The 18,964-nt window shown below is 48.7% G+C and overlaps 1 protein-coding gene across 3 annotated transcripts in view; it reads right to left on the bottom strand.

Moving 5' to 3' along the window:
• The window catches only part of LOC141075525 (alanyl-tRNA editing protein Aarsd1-B-like), a 166,091-nt gene that overhangs the window by 28,423 nt on the left and 118,704 nt on the right, over nt 1-18,964 (bottom strand). The window contains exon 1 of one of the 3 annotated variants that reach the window (XM_073562611.1): nt 1,219-1,524. The exons of 1 other annotated variant lie outside the window; for it this stretch is intronic. The gene's annotated coding sequence lies outside the window, so the exon portion shown is untranslated. Of the gene's footprint in view, nt 1-1,218; nt 1,525-18,964 lie in introns of those variants that run through there. One more of the 3 variants, XM_073562610.1, reaches the window with a different exon arrangement.

Genomic DNA, 18,964 nt, shown 5'->3' with positions numbered 1-18,964 from the left:
ATGAAGGCGGCACAGGCGAGTACGTAACAGGGGAACTACGTTTAAAGCATCACTCCAGCGGCACAATAAAAAAAAAAAACAACCGAGTGGAATTTGTACCGTATATTTTTTTTGGGGGGTTTTTTTAACGTTTGGAATTTTTGTTAAAAAGTTTACTTCTAAGTGTATAAAATTAACTGGCGTATTGTATCTCTGGGTTGCTGTGGGCTGCCATTCTCATTTGCTGGTGTGTGTGAGTGTCAGAGACAAATATAAAAAAAAATCATTTTTAATATTTTATACCTTAAACAAAAATTAATTAAAAATACATATTAATACTTTTTTTTTCAATTGTAGAAAAAAAAAATATGGTATATATTTTTGCCACATTCCTTTTGAAGGGTCAGATATGAAATCAATGCCTAGGGATTGGTACTTCCAAAATCAATACCGAACCGAAAGAGAGCTACAAGGAAGTTTTTACCAAAAATTATTCAATAACTTTATTTATATTCATATATAGCGCATAAGTGCAACAAAGTTATAAGTAGGGACAAAAATACAATTAAAAAAGCCGCATAGAGATTCAAGGTATCATGTAAACATGGTATATATTGCACAGGAAACAAATTATCAAAGGGCAAAAAGAAGTATTCCAATTATTAAAAAAAGGCAAGTGCCAACTGAATATGTGGAGCAAATTCCAACAAATCACAGCATATCCGCTATTACTACTATAAGGTGCATGTGCAAAAAAGTGGCTGATGCAAGAGAAGCATAAGGTGCTAGGAAATGCAATGGCTGCCCGATAATAAGAGTCCATATGTGTGCTAATAATGGGTTAAGTAAATATACCTGGAGACGGCTGGCACCCCGACGCGCGTTTCGCACTGAGCTTACAAATATGGACTTATCAGGCAGCCATTGCATTTCCTAGCACTCCGCTAACCACCTGTTCCCGCTGCCAGCCGGAGTGGCACAGCTCTGCCATCAGAATAGTGGCGCTGCCAGGTACTGCACATCAGCTCCGTATGCTAATCAGTAGGGGAAGGCTATACAGTACCTGGACAAGGCCACTATGCAGAGGACAAGGAGTGTAAGGAGACAACGGAGGCCTTGTATGCGCTGGGAGAAGCGCTGCACATCCTGGCTCCTATTGCCCCATACAAACGGAATAGATGCACTGGAGAGAAAGCCACAGAGCTGCCAGTTATGGAAAGGACTGGACATGTCCTTTACCTGGCACATTCTACATAGACACTGCCAGTAGCTGCCACCCGCCCATACAGCCGGCCCGGCTCACCCTAGTATTCCGCCTCATGTCTACATATATGTATATACAGGAGCTGCCATGCCAGGGATTTCCGCACAAGACAGAAACTACAAGTCCCACAATACGTCGCGGCTTCCTCTGCACGGAGGCCTTCTTGGGTCAGTTCTCAGAAGGTGTCATTGCGCGTGTTTCCTGCTGTGGTGATGGCCGCTAGGAAGGAGGAGCTGGGTTACTACTGTCCGCTAGGAGGCGCAGCGGTCAGGCAGGATGGCAGCACTGCGCATGTTCTCAGCTGTCTCTTTTTCTAATAATCACTTCCTCTGACTGACCCATATCCGCTGCCTCTAACTGGGACATGAAAAAGTGCAGCCCGGGGGTGTCAGGTGGTGGGCACAGAAGGGAGAGCAGGGCTGCTGGTGGCAGATCCCAGCAGAGGTAGTGAGGAGGCAGGAGACCTGGTCAGTACTTCTGATGGACAGAGAGAAGGCCATCAGCCTGAGGAAAGGGGAGCTGCAGGGTGCCAGAGGGCGACATAGTTGGCAAGGCTGAAAAAAGATATTTGTCCATCCAGTTCTGCCTGTATTCTGTCAGAATAAATCCCCAGATCTACCGTATGTCCTAAAGAGCCTAACATGGGAGGAAGTGTACACGTGTAGCTGTGTGCATGAGCAGAACTGTGCACCTGTCTGTAAAAGTGTGCATGTACCTGTGTATATATACACTATACCCTCAGGGATGTGCAGTATATACACAGCAGCCTCTGTGAGCACTGAGTATAAGGCTATGTGCACACGCTGCTGTTCCGGTTGCAGCAGTTCTGCAGACAGTGTACAGTAGCATGTTATCCGATGGGATTTACAATCCGCAGTGCACATGCTGCGGATTTTTAACTGCGTAAAAGCTGCGGTTTTGAATCCGCAGAAAGAATTGACATGTCACTTCTTTTCTGCGGATTCTGCTGCGGTTTACCATCTCCTCCATTGTAGAGATGGAAAACCGCAGGTCATTTTACCTGCGGTTTTACCTGCAGTTTCGCAGATAAAAATTCCACAGACCAATCCGCAGCGTGTGCACTTAGCCAGAGGGCTGCATTACTGCTATATAGAATGAAGGTGCTTACTATTGGAGGTGGTGAGTGACAACGCTCCTCCCATGAGCCTATGGTCCCCCTCACACGTCTGTATAATACCGCTACCAGAAAAACGAAGACCGCTCTCATCTGCTTGTTTTCTTTCCAGTATGGCTTAAGAACAATCACTTCCAAAGCTTCTCTTATACTTTGCAATGTTTAACATGTACGGCACACAGATGATGCATGGATGCCCTCCGTGTGCTGTACGTGGTTTACATGGACTCATAGACTTGTACTGACCCTTGTCATCCTTGCTGCTAAAAACCAGACATGTCTCCATGTGGTTCATACAGACACCCGGCCCATGTGGAAACACAGAAATGTGAAGATCACCAGAAGAGTTATTTGCATAAGTTTCTCTGGTACATGTGAAGGGGCCTAAGGCTGCTTATAATTAATGCTGTGTACTACCTGTTCTTTGAAATTTGTGGGGTTATATCCCAGGAGAGGTTTCTGTGATATGTATTAGGCTAAGGGTCCCAGCAAACCAAGTTTAGTGCCACATTCGAGCAATAAAGCCCCCTCAGTGCCACGTACAAGTAGTAATGCCCCCTCAGTGCCACATACTAGTAATGCCCCCTCAGTGCCACATGAGCAATAATGCCCCCTCAGTGCCACATACAAGTAGTAATGCCCCCTCAGTGCCGCGTATAAGTAATAATGCCCCCTCAGTGCCACATACGAGTAATAATGCCGCCTCAGTGCCACATACAAGTAATAATGCCCCCTCAGTGCCACATACGAGTAACAATGCCCCCTCAGTGCCACATACGAGTAACAATGCCCCCTCAGTGCCACATACAAGTAATAATGCCCCCTCAGTGCCACATACGAGTAATAATGCCCCCTCAGTGCCACGTACAAGTAATAATGCCCCCTCAGTGCCACGTACAAGTAATAATGCCCCCTCAGTGCCACATACGAGTAATAATGCCCCCTCAGTGCCACATACGAGTAATAATGCCCCCTCAGTGCCACATACAAGTAATAATGCCCCCTCAGTGCCACATACGAGTAATAATGCCCCCTCAGTGCCACATACGAGTAATAATGCCCCCTCAGTGCCACGTACAAGTAATAATGCCCCCTCAGTGCCACATACGAGTAATAATGCCCCCTCAGTGCCACATACAAGCAATAATGCCCCCTCAGTGCCACATACGAGCAATAATGCCCCCCTCAGTGCCACATACAAGTAATAATGCCCCCTCAGTGCCACATACGAGTAATAATGCCCCCTCAGTGCCACGTACAAGTAATAATGCCCCCTCAGTGTCACATACGAGCAATAATGCCCCCTCAGTGCCACGTACAAGTAGTAATGCCCCCTCAGTGCCACGTACAAGTAATAATGCCCCCTCAGTGCCACGTACAAGTAATTATGCCCCCTCAGTGCCACATACACGTAATAATGCCCCCCTCAGTGCCACATACGAGTAATAATGCCCCCTCAGTGCCACGTACAAGTAATAATGCCCCCTCAGTGTCACATACGAGCAATAAAGCCCCCTCAGTGCCACATACGAGCAATAATGCCCCCCTCAGTGTCACATACAAGTAATAATGCCCCCTCAGTGCCACATACGAGTAATAATGCCCCCTCAGTGCCACGTACAAGTAATAATGCCCCCTCAGTGTCACATACGAGCAATAATGCCCCCTCAGTGCCACGTACAAGTAGTAATGCCCCCTCAGTGCCACGTACAAGTAATAATGCCCCCTCAGTGCCACGTACAAGTAATTATGCCCCCTCAGTGCCACATACACGTAATAATGCCCCCCTCAGTGCCACATACGAGTAATAATGCCCCCTCAGTGCCACGTACAAGTAATAATGCCCCCTCAGTGTCACATACGAGCAATAAAGCCCCCTCAGTGCCACGTACAAGTAGTAATGCCCCCTCAGTGCCACATACAAGTAATAATGCCCCCTCAGTGCCACGTACAAGTAGTAATGCCCCCTCAGTGCCACGTACAAGTAATAATGCCCCCTCAGTGCCACGTACAAGTAATAATGCCCCCTCAGTGCCACATACAAGTAATAATGACCCCCTCAGTGCCACGTACAAGTAATAATGCCCCCCCTCAGTGCCACATACAAGTAATAATGCCCCCCTCAGTGCCACATACAAGTAATAATGCCCCCTCAGTGCCACATATGAGAAATAATGCCCCCTCAGTGCCACATACGAGTAATAATGCCCCCTCAGTGCCACATACAAGTAATAATGCCCCCTCAGTGCCACATACAAGTAATAATGCCCCCTCAGTGCCACGTACAAGTAATAATGCCCCCTCAGTGCCACATACGAGTAATAATGCCCCCTCAGTGCCACATACGAGCAATAATGCCCCCCTGAGTGCCACATACAAGTAATAATGCCCCCTCAGTGCCACATACGAGTAATAATGCCCCCTCAGTGCCACATACAAGTAATAATGCCCCCTCAGTGCCACATACGAGCAATAAAGCCCCCTCAGTGTCACATACGAGCAATAATGCACCCTCACTGCTGCCTTGAATCTTGCTTTTTTGTCCTTTGCTTGGTGTTTGCACAATGGAGCATGTCAGGCTTTGTGCACACGAGTATTTGCTTGCAGAAATTCCTGCTTCTCTTAGAAGCAAAAACACGCATTTTGTCTACATTTTTAGTGAGTTTTTGCAGGTTTTACTAGCATTATTGTACAGCAATGAAGGATTTTTGAGCTAAAGATATTAAAAAAAAAGTTTTGTGATGTAATTTCTTGGTTCAACACCACCTTATTCATGCTGATGCAGGGTGGCATCAGGGTATTGGGATTAGGGCTTGGTGTCAGCAGCTGTCATTGACACCAAGCCTTAAGGCCCCGTCACACTAAACGATGCACCAGCAATCCCGACAACGATACAACCTTGTCAGGATCGCTGGTGCATCGCTACATGATCGCTGGTGAGCTGCCAAACAGGCAGCTTCACCAGCGATCAGCACCAGCGAGGACGCTGATCTCTAAGGTAAATATCGGGTTACTAAGCGGCGCGCGTCACTTAGTTACCCGATGTGTACCTTAGAAACCTGCGTGCTCGCGCCGGGAGCAATGGTGTAACTACCGGGGTAGCAGCCGAAGCGGTTGCTTTGGGGCCCAGCCCATATAAGGGCCTGGGTCCCCGGCTCCGACGCTACCCGGTAGTGTGCAATTAAGTACATGAGGCGATTTGCACCAGCTGCTCAAGCGGCAGGCAGCAGGGGGCGGCATTATGCGCTCCTCTGTCCGCGGCAGCACCTACAATTTAGCCTCTGCACGCTGGTGCTGCGGTTGTGCAAGAGGCTGTAATTGATGCGGTCACAGGAGGGAAGGTGTCAGGGCCCCCTGATCATGTGACCCATGACTCCTCCCCTCCTGTGACCTCATCACAGGTCCTGTGCGCATCATTCCTTGGTTTATCAGGACTGCTGTCTGTCATCGTGAGTGAGCTACTTGTGTGTGTGAGCTGTGATACATGCGTGCGTGAGCTGTGTGTTGTCACGCTCGCACCTAGGCTGAATAGCGCGAGCCGGGGGTTTGTGGCCCCACTGTGCCACAAACCAGACTACCCTGGAAGGGGCGTGACTACGACAGCTACCTCGGTCTTCACTGGAGCCTCTGATGGTAAGGTCAGGCTTGTGCGGCAGGTAGCTGTCGGGTGCCACTCCAGGGTGGTGTCTGGCTGTGGCTGCTGATCCCACTCGGGGACAAGTCACTTGCTGCTATAGACTGGCAGGCAGGTAGACACGACAGGCACGGCTGAGACACTGGGCAAGCAGACGTGGCTTGGAGACACTGGGCAAGTGGGCACGGCTTGGAGACACTGGGCAAGCGGGCACGGCTTGGAGACACTGGCGAAGCAGGAGTGGAATATGAGACAGGTTTGGACCTGTTCACACAGGAGGTGCAGGTATGGATATAGGCAGGAAGGAGTGGAATATGAAGGAACAGGTTTGGACCTGTTCACACAGGAGGTGCGGAGTAGGCTGGACGGCAAGGGAGCCGGGCAGGCAGAATGGCAAGGGAGCCGGGCAGGCAGAGCGGCTAGGGAGCCGGGCAGGCAGAGTGGCTAGGGAGCCGGGCAGGCAGAGCGGCTAGGGAGCCGGGCAGGCAGAGCTGCAAGGGAGCAGAGCCTCTGATAGGGTGGACACAAGGAAAGACACAGCAGAGAAGGAACCACAGACAAGGAGACTGACAGACAGAGGTAAGACTGAGTTCAGACAGAGACACAGGGACAAAGACACAAGGACCAGGATATTCTGCCTCCTGGCAGGCGGACAGAGAAATACTAAGCAAGGTACCAAGACACAGGAATACGCAATAAGAGCCTTCAGAGAAGGCAAGACATAGGACAGGGCCTGGCTAGCTCAGCAGCAAGGAGGTAACTGAGTTTAGACATTGCTCAGGCAAAGGTCAGTGGGTGTGGCGAAACTAAATAGTCAAGGGCTCTAGGTGATTGGTAAGGGACATATTACACAGGTGCACCCTGACTGCATAAGAACCAGAGAGTTCAGGCGCCGCCCCCCTATACACACAGTCAGGAAACATGGAGAGCAAGCAGGAAAACAAGAGGCATAGCACCTGGAGCTCTGGGCTGGCAACAGACAGAGTTCACAGCATGGCTTGAAGCAGAAAGTAAGTTGGTGTGCGGGGAATGGGAGGCCATGCAGTGATGCCAGCAGGGTTGTTACAGTACCCCCCCTTTACGGCCCCTCTTCCTCAAGCCTGCCAGAATGACCTGCAGAAGGAGTGTGGGACCACACACAGTCCAGGCTAACATGATATTCATCAGGTCGAATAGATTATGTGTGCCATCAGGAATCCCAGATTGCCCGGTTTCTTGGTGCCCAAGGGAGTCAGTTTCCAACACAGAGGGTACAAGGACTTCTTCCTCCAGATTGGCGAAAAGCGGGGCCCTGGCAGCTTCAGACTTCGCCCCTAGCAGCTTCAGACTTCGCCCCTACATCAGCCGGCCAGCTAGAAACTGAAGACACCTGCACAGAGTCAATTCTTAGGCCGTTATTCCAAGAAAATTGAACCTCCTCCTCTAGATGGGTAAAAAACGGAGATACATAGGCCACTGTTCTCACCTCTTCATCCACCTGCCACATGGAAGTTGGAGGCATACATATGGGGAGCCACTTCTGCCTGTTACCCGGAAAAGACTGGGCCACTTCTTTCAAGTTGGCGAAGGAGTGCTGCTTAATCCTGGGACCTTCACCCACAGGCCATAGAGGAGCCTAGAGCATCCACTCAAGATCCATCTTCAGCCCACTATCCTGGGGAAGACAATCAAGTGACAGGGATGTTCCTGGGGACAAGTCATCGGAGGTGTGAGGAGAGGACGCCACTGCTCTCTTTTCAGTGACGTCAGCACACCATGACTTAATAACCGGCAGATCAGGTGGAGAAGGTGACAATACAGAAGACTGGCCTTGCAGTAGTGGAACTAGGAACCTCTGTTGGCTAGGTAGTTCCAAATGCAGCACCACGCTGGGTCTTTGGACCGGAAGGGGCAGTAGAGTACCCGGCTCCGAACGACCAGTGGGCAAACTGGACAGCAGGTGGAAAATAAATGTCTTCGTGTATAACGCTCCGATTAGGAGTGGTAGTTGACCTCTCAGTACTGGACTGTTCACAAGTAGGGCTCGGCCATCACCAAACACCCTCAAAGGATTCTGGAACTGTGGAACAGGAACCCAACACAGACTCCGTCTGGCTTGCAGCTTACATACAACTGCAGGGCCGAAGCACCCACAAGGCACCGGAACAGTCACAGACTTTAGTGGAGTGGAGGTTCTCTCACCAAGGGCAGTCTTTCCTACTGACCCAAGGTTCTGGAGCTTTCGTTTCACAGGGCAGAGACCGTCAGGATGTTCCTTCTCAGGACTGGACTCGGGCGACAACCTAGCCAGCCCCTTTTTCTTAGACCTCTTGGATCTTGCACGGGGGGCTGTCTTGGCAGGTGGTGGAACAGGTGGGTCATGGACGGATGAGATGAATTAGCCTCGGGTTCTCTTCGTCTGGTCCGTTTCTGGAAGCTTGGGGGGGGGGGAAGACTCTTCAGGAGACACTGTATATGGCTTGTCAAAGGCTTTGCAGAAGGCCACCAGGAAGGCCGGTAAGCTCAAGGTGATAGGATCCCCCGCTTCCCAAAGGGGGTTAAGCCACTGTAATGCATCTCCTGTTAGGTAGGACATTAGTAATCCTACCTATACCCGATCGCTGGCGAAGTAGGGAGCATGCCATTGAAAATAGCGTAGGCACTGCTCCATAAAGGCACGACACTGCCTAGGATCCCCATCATATCTTGGCGGGTCCGAGGGAGGTTCAACTTTAGGTATGCCAGCCTCTAGTTGAGCAAACAGTCTATTGGAGACCACAATGGTGGGTGGAGCAGTGAAGGATTGGGCTTCAGACCGGGTAAATTTACAGTCATATGTTAAAGTTTGGGCACCCCTATTAAGGTTAACCTTTTTTCTTTATAACAATTTTGGTTTTTGCAACAGCTATTTCAGTTTCATATATCTAATAACTGATGGACTCAGTTATATTTCTGGATTCAAATGAGGCTTATTGTACTAACAGAAAATGTGCAATCTGCATTTAAACAAAATTTGACCGGTGCAAAAGTATGGGCACCCTTATCATTTTCTTGATTTGAACACTCCTAACTACTTTTTACTGACTTCCTGAAGCACTAAATTGGTTTTGTAACCTCATTGAGCTTTGAACTTCATAGTCAGGTGTATCAAATCATGAGAAAAGGTATTTAAGGTGGCCACTTGCAAGTAGTTCTCCTATTTGATTCTCCTATGAAGAGTGGCATCATGGGCTCCTCAAAACAACTCTCAAATGATCTGAAAACAAAGATTATTCAACATAGCTTTTCAGGGGAAGGATACAAAAAGTTGTCTCAGAGATTTAACCTGTCAGTTTCCACTGTGAGGAACATAGTAAGGAAATGGAAGAACACAGGTACAGTTCTTGTTAAGCCCAGAAGTGGCAGGCCAAGAAAAATATCAGAAAGGCAGAGAAGAAGAATGGTGAGAACAGTCAAGGACAATCCACAGACCACCTCCAAAGACCTGCAGCATCATCTTGCTGCAGATGGTGTCACTGTGCATCGGTCAACAATACAGCGCACTTTGCACAAGGAGAAGCTGTATGGGAGAGTGATGCAAAAGAAGCCATTTCTGCAAGCACGCCACAAACAGAGTCGCCTGAGGTATGCAAAAGCACATTTGGACAAGCCAGTTACATTTTGGAAGAAGGTCCTGTGGACTGATGAAACAAAGATTGAGTTGTTTGGTCATACAAAAAGGTGTTATGTATGGAGGCTAAAAAACACAGCATTCCAAGAAAAACACTTGCTACCCACAGTAAAATTTGGTGGAGGTTCCATCATGCTTTGGGGCTGTGTGGCCAATGCCAGCACCAGGAATCTTGTTAAAGTTGAGGGTCGCATGGATTCAACTCAGTATCAGCAGATTCTTGACAATAATGTGCAAGAATCAGTGACGAAGTTGAAGTTACGCAGGGGATGGATATTTCAGCAAGACAATGATCCAAAACACCGCTCCAAATCTACTCAGGCATTCATGCAGAGGAACAACTACAATGTTCTGGAATGGCCATCCCAGTCCCCAGACCTGAATATCATTGAACATCTGTGGGACGATTTGAAGCGGGCTGTTCATGCTCGGCGACCATCAAACTTAACTGAACTGGAATTGTTTTGTAAACAGGAATGGTCACAAATATCTTCATCCAGGATCCCTCATAGCTACAGGAAACGACTAGAGGCTGTTATTTTTGCAAAAGGAGGATCTATGAAATATTAATGTTACTTTTATGTTGAGGTGCCCATACTTTTGCACCGGTCAAATTTTGTTTAAATGCAGATTGCACATTTTCTGTTAGTACAATAAACCTCATTTGAATCCAGAAATATAACTGAGTCCATCAGTTATTAGATATATGAAACTGAAATAGCTGTTGCAAAAACCAAAATTGTTATAAAGAAAAAAGGTTATCATTAATAGGGGTGCCCAAACTTTAACATATGACTGCATTTGGTTGCCCATACTGGCAAAAAAACTCATCTTGTTCCGAGAGCAAAAGGACATGGGACTCAGCGGGGACCATGGCCTGAGCAAACTGTCACGCTCACGCCTAGGCTGAATGGCGCGAGCCGGGGGTTTGTGGCCCCACTGTGCCACAAACCAGACTACCCTGGAAGGGGCGTGACTACGAAAGCTACCTCGGTCTTCACTGGAGCCTCTGATGGTGAGGTCAGGCTTGTGCGGCAGGTAGCTGTCGGGTACCACTCCAGGGTGGTGTCTGGCTGTGGCTGCTGATCCCACTCAGGGACAAGTCACTTGGACAGGTGCTATAGACTGGCAGGCAGGTAGACACGACAGGCACGGCTGAGACACTGGGCAAGCGGGCACGGCTTGGAGACACTGGGCAAGCGGGCACGGCTTGGAGACACTGGGCAAGCGGGCACGGCTTGGAGACACTGGGCAAGCAGGAGTGGAATATGAGAGACAGGTTTGGACCTGTTCACACAGGAGGTGCAGGTATGGATATAGGCAGGAAGGAGTGGAATATGAAGGAACACGTTTGGACCTGTTCACACAGGAGGTGCGGAGTAGGCTGGACGGCAAGGGAGCCATGCAGGCAGAGCGGCTATGGAGCCGTGCAGGCAGAGCGGCTAGGGAGCCGTGCAGGCAGAGCGGCTAGGGAGCAGAGCCTCTGATAGGGTGGACACAAGGAAAGACACAGCAGAGAAGGAACCACAGACAAGGAGACTGACAGACAGAGGTAAGACTGAGTTCAGACAGAGACACAGGGACAAAGACACAAGGACCAGGATATTCTGCCTCCTGGCAGGCGGACAGAGAAGTACTAAGCAAGGTACCAAGACACAGTAATACGCAATAAGAGCCTTCAGAGAAGGCAAGACATAGGACAGGGCCTGGCTAGCTCAGCAGCAAGGAGCTAACTGAGTTTAGACATTGCTCAGGCAAAGGTCAGTGGGTGTGGCGAAACTAAATAGTCAAGGGCTCTAGGTGATTGGTAAGGGACATATTACACAGGTGCACCCTGACTGCATAAGAACCAGAGAGTTCAGGCGCCGCCCCCCCTATACACACAATCAGGAAACATGGAGAGCAAGCAGGAAAACAAGAGGCATAGCACCTGGAACTCAGGGCTGGCAACAGACAGAGTTCACAGCACGGCTTGAAGCAGAAAGTAAGTTGGTGTGCGGGGAATGGGAGGCCATGCAGTGATGCCAGCAGGGTTGTTACATGTGTGTGATACGTGTAAGCTGGGTGTGTGTATGATACGTGTGAGCTGTGTGTGATACGTGTGAGCTGTGTGTGTGTGATACGTGTGAGCTGTGTCTGTGCGATACGTGTGAGCTGTGTGTGTGCGATATGTGTGAGCTGTGTGTGTGATACGTGTGAGCGGTGTGTGTGATACGTGTGTGCGGTGTGTGTGATACGTGTGAGCTGTGTGTGATACGTGTGAGCTGTGTGTGATACGTGTGAGCTGTGTGTGATACGATACGTGTGAGCTGTGTCTGTGTGTGATATGTGTGAGCTGTGTGATACGTGTGAGCTGTGTGTGTGTGTGATACGTGTGAGCGGTGTGTGTGATACGTGTGAGCTGTGTGAGTGATACGTGTGAGCGGTGGGTGATACGTGTGAGCTGTGTGTGTGATACGTGTGAGCTGTGTGTGTGATACGTGTGAGCGGTGTGGGTGATACGTGTGAGCGGTGTGGGTGATACGTGTGAGCTGTGTGGGTGATACGTGTGAGCTGTGTGTGTGATACGTGTGAGCTGTGTGTTTGTGATACGTGTGAGCTGTGTGTGTGATACGTGTGAGCTGTGTGTGTGTGTGATGCGTGTGAGCTGTGTGTGTGCGATACATGTGAGCTGTGTGTGTGCGATATGTGTGAGCTGTGTGTGATATGTGTGAGCTGTGTGTGTGTGTGTGTGTGATACGTGTGAGCTGTGTGATACGTGTGAGCTGTGTGTGTGATACGTGTGAGCTGGGTGTGTGATACTTGTGAGCTGGGTGTGTGAGGTGTGAGCTGTGTGTGATACGTGTGAGCTGGGTGTGTGATACGTGAGCTGGGTGTGTGATACATGTGAGCTGTGTGTGTGCGATACGTGTGAGGTGTGAGCTGTGTGTGATACGTGTGAGCTGTGTGTGTGTGTGCGATACGTGTGAGCTGTGTGTGTGCGATACATGTGAGGTGTGAGCTGTGTGTGATACGTGTGAGCTGTGTGTGTGTGATACGTGTGTGTGTGTGTGTGCGATACGTGTAAGCTGCTGTGTGTGATACGTGTGAGCTGTGTGTGTGTGCGATACGTGTGAGCTGTGTGTGATACGTGTGAGCTGTGTGTGTGTGTGATACGTGTGAGCTGGGTGTGTGATACATGCGAGCTGTGTGTGTGTGATACGTGTGAGGTGTGAGCTGTGTGTGATACGTGTGAGCTGGGTGTGTGATACGTCTGAGCTGGGTGTGTGATACATGTGAGCTGTGTGTGTGCGATACGTGTGAGCCGTGTGTGATACGTGTGAGCTGTGTGTGTGATACGTGTGAGCTGTGTGTGTGCGATACGTGTGAGCTGTGTGTGTGCGATACATGTGAGGTGTGAGCTGTGTGTGTGATACGTGTGAGCTGTGTGTGTGAGCTGTGTGTGTGTGTGTGTGCGATACGTGTAAGCTGCTGTGATACGTGTGAGCTGTGTGTGTGTGTGTGCGATACCTGTGAGCTGTGTGTGATACGTGTGAGCTGTGTGTGTGTGTGTGATACATGTTAGCTGTGTGTTTGTGATACTTGTGAGCTACTTGTGTGAGCTGTGTGATACGTGTGTGTGTGTGAGCTAAAGCAAAAGTTGGCACAACCTGCCAGTGTTCTACGATTTGGGTGAGGACATTCATTGTATGTGGGCTGGTGAATTTTTTTTTGTGTCAGGGCTGCTTTTTGGTCTCAGCCCGGCCCTGTGTAAGGAGCGGAGACGTGTGTGTGCGAGGTGTAAGGAGCAGAGCCGTGCGTGTGTACGGAGCGGAGCCGTGCGTGTGTACGAGGTGTACGGAGCGGAGCCGTGCGTGTGTACGAGGTGTACGGAGCGGAGCCGTGCTTGTGTACGAGGTGTACGGAGCGGAGCCATGCGTGTGTACGAGGTGCACGGAGCAGAGCCGCGTGTGTATGAGGTGCACGGAGCAGAACCGCACGTGGACGAGGTGAATGGAGCGGAGCAGCACGTGTACGAGGTGCACGGAGCGGAGCCGCACGTGTACGGAGCAGAGATGTGTGCGAGGTGTAAGGAGCAGAGCCGCACGTGTACGAGGTGTACGGAGCAGAGTCGCACATGTGTGAGGTGTACGAAGCCGCGTGTGTTCGAGGTGTACGGAGCGGAACTGCGAGTGTACAAGGTGTATGGAGCAAAGCCGCATGTGTACAAGGTTTACTGAGTGGAGCCATTTGTGTACAAGGTTTACAGAGCGTGACCACATGTGTACAAGGTGTACGGAGCAGAGCCGCATGTGTACGAGGTTTACGGAGTGGAGCCATGTGTGTACTGAGTGGAGCCGTGTGTGTGCAAGGTGTACAGAGCGGAGCTGTGTGTGTGCGAGGCATAAAAAGCGGAACCGTGTGTTTATGATGTGTGCAGAGCCATACGTGTACAAGGTGTATGGTGGGGAGCATTCATACCTCCCAGCGGGACAGTCCCGATTTTGAGAGAGCTTCTGTGCCACTGCCCCGCCTGGGAACTTACTTTTCCCATGGACACAGGAGTACACGGCGGACCCCCGTGGAGTACTTTAAAATTCGCACGTGACGTTATACCGGAAGTGATGTGCTAGAAGCTGAACGGAAATTAGGTAATTTCGGGAGGAGATTGTGACGGAACCATGGAGGCACTTCAGGGAATGTTTCAGTTCCATCACCGTGTCCTCCTCCAACAGCGCGGACAGCAGGATCGCCTTGGACTCAGGGTTGCCGGCCATGTAAGCGGATCTTGATATGTCCTGCATCGGGAGGCTCAGGTGGGCACTACAGTGGGAGCCGGGCTGCTATAGTATCTTTATATAATCTTTCTTTCTCTGTTTCTTTATCGCTCTAATCTTTCTTTTTTTCTCTCTCTCTTGGTTCTTTCTTTCTCTCTCTGTTTCTTTCTTTCCCCTCTTTCTCTCTCTCGTCTTTCTTTCTTTCCCCTCTTTCTTTATCTCTTTGTTCTTTCTTTCTCTCTCTGTTTTTTTTTTCTCTCTGTTCTTTCTTTCTTTTCCTCAGTACCAGTCAGTGTGCCCACAGTACCAGTAGAATAAGAGGGGTAGGAAACTAGGTGGCACTGGTCATATTGAGCCTCTCATACTTTTTGCTGGTGTATAATCATATGCCCTGCGCACCCCCATAAAGCCCCAGACAACAAACAAATCACTATTACTATCAGTCCAAGTGGACAATTATATACGTAAAGTTAATGATGTCCCTGTGCCAAGCAGTGCGGAGGATCAGAATACACGGAAGAGACCAGAGCAGCGGGGTTTGGGGAGAAGAATTATATGGGGCCCATTATACTGTATGAAGTAATATATGGGGACCATTATACTGTATGAAGTAATATATGGTGCCCATTATTTTATTTTTTTTGGGGGGGGCCCTATTCAGACTTTTGCTATGAGGCCCCATGATTTCTAGGTACGCCCCTGGCCGGGAGCTGTCAGCACGCAGGTTTCTAAGGTACACATCGGGTAACTAAGTGATGCGCGCCGCTTAGTAACCCGATATTTACCTTAGAGACCAGCTCCCAGCGCCTGCTTTGAGTGCTGGGAGCATCGCTTATCGTTGGCTCCCGCTGCCACACGCAGCGATGCGCGCTGGCCAGCAGGGGAGCAATGATCAAAAAATGGCCGTGCATGATAGTGCACGATCAGCGATACCCGGCGGGGGGCCCGGTCGCTGATCCCCATCACACACAGTGATCTCACTGGTGAGATCGCTGTGGCATCACAAAATCAGCGATCTCGCTAGTGAGATTGCTGTGTGTGACGGGGCCTCTAGAGTTACTAATGAAAAGATGTCAGCCCTCATTACTAAGCCAATAAGTAAAACACACACACACACACAAACCTACACACATTGTCACCAGCCAATGTTTGAACGTTAACAGTGATCGTACGTAGGCTGTAACCAAACAGCAACTCTTAATTTAAAGAAAGAAAAAAAATTCAGTGGGCTCCTGCGTAATTTTCACAACCAGCAGACGGACAGCCGACTGCTGAGCGCTGATGTTAATATTCTGAGAAGGAGCCAATAGCCATAAAGGTTCCCAGGCTATTAATATCAGCTCACAGCTGTTTGCTTAGCCTTTACTGGCTAGTTTGCAGGGGGACCCCAGAAAAAATTGACATAGGGTCCCCCTATAAAATCTAACCAGCAAAGGCTAGGCAGACAGCTGCGGGCTGATGTTAATTGTCTAGGAAGGGACCATGTATATTTGAACACCCCACAGGCTAAAAACATCATCTCTCTGCCACCCCAGAAAAGGTGCATCTATAAGATGTGCTAAATCTGGCGATTAGCCTCGCTCTTCCCACTTGCCCTGTAGTGGTGGCAAGTGGGGTGATGGTTGATGTCACCTTTGTATTGTCAGGTGACATCAATCTCACAGGTTAGTAATGGAGATGTGTCTATAAGATGCCCCCATTACTAACCCCATCATGATATTGTAAAAAAAGAAACACACCAAGAATAAAGTCCTTTATTCGACATAATGACAGACTTCACATTATTGAATCTAAATTAAATTCAGGATTGCCTAATTTTGGGTCTTAATGCCTTTGGTTTCAACATTTGCATCCATTGTACTAGATGAGAACTCTGTGGTCTAGCTTTATTTCCATCTGATATTTTATTTTATTCGTTACTGCACCACATTATATCATACAATGAGACTTGTTATATGTCAGTATCTTCCACACATTTGTGGTGTGTAACATGCAGGCTATTATTATTTTCCACATAGTTCATGTCTATTGTTACATTGTTGTTTCTAAGGGACATTTCAGTCTGTGTTCTGCTAATGTGCTGCCTATCCAAACTTTGTCTCATATAGGCTTTATTTTTGGCTATATGTAACATGTGGGTTCAGTGATCTTTTTGGGGGACTGTAGCCCTATTATGGGCGACCTGGTTTTGCACTTATGTCACTCTATGACTTTTAGTTGTTTTTAAATCGGTGTTGTTTCTTGTAGCTAATAAAATATTTGTTTTTATTTTTTGGTGATCCCTGTTGTCATGGCTGTAGCTTTCTTCTTCCCATCTCTATTTAAAGACAAGACATCACAGTTTGTACAGCCCCCCGAGGAAGCCCATGCGTAACGCACGTTGGGGCTGCATGCACCATGTCCTAAAGTGGAGAATATGGGTAAGAACAGCTTCAAGCCAGACTTAGGTTAGTTTTGTTTCCTTAAAGTGATATACACCTATTTTTTTTACTCATGGTATACGATTTTCTAGTGCAGATTTTTTCACTCGCTGTCTCCTTAGTTTTAGATTATTTCCTACTATTATCTCTTTATATTACTTTAACCTGTATATTGTGAGAAAGTGAGGGTCTTTATCTCCACTGAGTCCTGTACCCATACGGGAACATTTATAAATCTATGCACTTGCACTTTAATTAATCTGCTGCTATTCTCTGCTCTTCCTATCCACTAAAATAGAGGTCGACTCTGTGAGTTACACTTGTGATATCAACTATCCTACTTTGTCTCTAATTCGATTATTAGTACTTTTTATTTGTTGTGTTTTTTATATGTTTTTGAATAAACTATGATATAATTTTACTTTGGTACTTTTGTGCTCTTTTTCTTTCTGTCTGTTTATGTACTATGAGAGTGTCTCGAGCTACTGTATTATAGCCCTCCTCACCACTTGGTATAGGGTCTAATGGACTAAGATTATGGTATCTGTTCTGAAGATTTTGTTTATATGTGTTAAGCCTGTTTCACACATCCGTTTGTCACCATCAGTCAAAATCCGCCGTGTTGCCAAAAAAACGGATCCGCCATTTTTCTTGGCGGATCCGTTTTTTTCCCCATTGACTTGCATTATCGGCGGATTTTGACTGATGGTGATCCGTTGCATCCGTTTGTCAGCGGATCCGCCAAGATTTTGGCGTCCGCTGACATGTCCGGACGGACCCTGCAACATTTTTTCGCTGCCCGGATCCGCCATTTAGTATTTGTAAACATATTTAACCCCCAATTCTGTCTGGCTGCTGGATGAAAATCTCTCTCTCTCTCTCCTCCCGCGGCCCCGCCGACATCGCAGCTCCCGCAAGATCTCGCCGACATCGCAGCTCCCGCGAAATCTCGCCGACATCGCAGCTCCCGTGAAATCTCGCCGACATCGCAGCTCCCGCGAGATCTCGCCGACATCGCAGCTCCCGCGAGATCTCGCTAACATCGCAGCTCCCGCGAGATCTCGCCGACATCGCTGCTCCCGCGAGATGCCGCCCGCGAATTATGAACAGCTCCCGCATCATGACCCCGTGCCCGCGCCATCCTGATGCCACCTCATCATGCCCGCTCCCGGAGATCACTACATGGCCGTTATTTTTTTTCCTTTTGTCCCAGCCGCGGTTTCTTTAAATTTTTACCAGCGGCGGTTCCGTCCATCCACTGATCCGCTTCCACACGTTTCTGCCAGTCCGCCTGCAGATCCGTTTTCCGCAATTTTGGCGGATTTGGACTGACAGAAAAAACTGATGTGTGAAACAGGCCTTAACTAGAGCTACTGATGGTGGAGACAGACTCATCTCCAGGTAGCAGACAGGTACCTCTCCTAGGCAGAACCCGGAACTGCAGCTGCTGACCCCAGGGATCAGGTTCGCTAACATGGACTCAGGCTATGTTCAGACACACTGGTCTAGGATGCTGTATCAGGGACTGGCTGCACCTAGACTGGAGGACAACATTCAGGCACTGGCCGCTCTGGGACCAGGGATTCGAGTTCAGGACAGTAGCCACACTGGGACAACATATTCGAGTACAGGACAATGGCCTCTCCGGGACCAGGGATTCGGGTTCAGCACACCTCCTCCCATCAGCCTAAAGTGTTTTTAATTAGAGCTTGATCCAAACTGCCCATATAATTGTAGGGTTTCAGTCCTGGAGAAGCATCAAATTAGGTTAGGATCCCAACAAAGAGGTACACCTTGTCGCTGGCTGTTGGGCTCTCAGGAATTGGCAATTTCTGCGCTAATTACCTTCATTTTCAGTGTATTTTCTATAGCAGTAATGCAGTTCCAATTTCACATATTCTATGTTTGCATATTATAGCATTTCACAGGGCACCTCTTTTTTCTTAGCTTTATTGATTTGGTCATCTCAGCTTGCACCTGTTCACACTTGAGTGAACACCTATAATGGGGAGAATGTGCAGGAACTGTTCTGTCATTGTACACTATAGAAAGTTGTGTGTCAGTGGGTCTTCCATTACTACTCTCCAACACGCCATATACTCTTGTTAGAAGACAACCTGAATTAT

This window comes from Dendrobates tinctorius, unplaced genomic scaffold (genome assembly GCF_039654945.1).
Source record: "Dendrobates tinctorius isolate UK_male_01 unplaced genomic scaffold, ASM3965494v1 ptg000360l, whole genome shotgun sequence".
NCBI lineage: Eukaryota > Metazoa > Chordata > Amphibia > Anura > Dendrobatidae > Dendrobates > Dendrobates tinctorius.
This window is presented reverse-complemented; position numbering and strand designations above follow the sequence as displayed.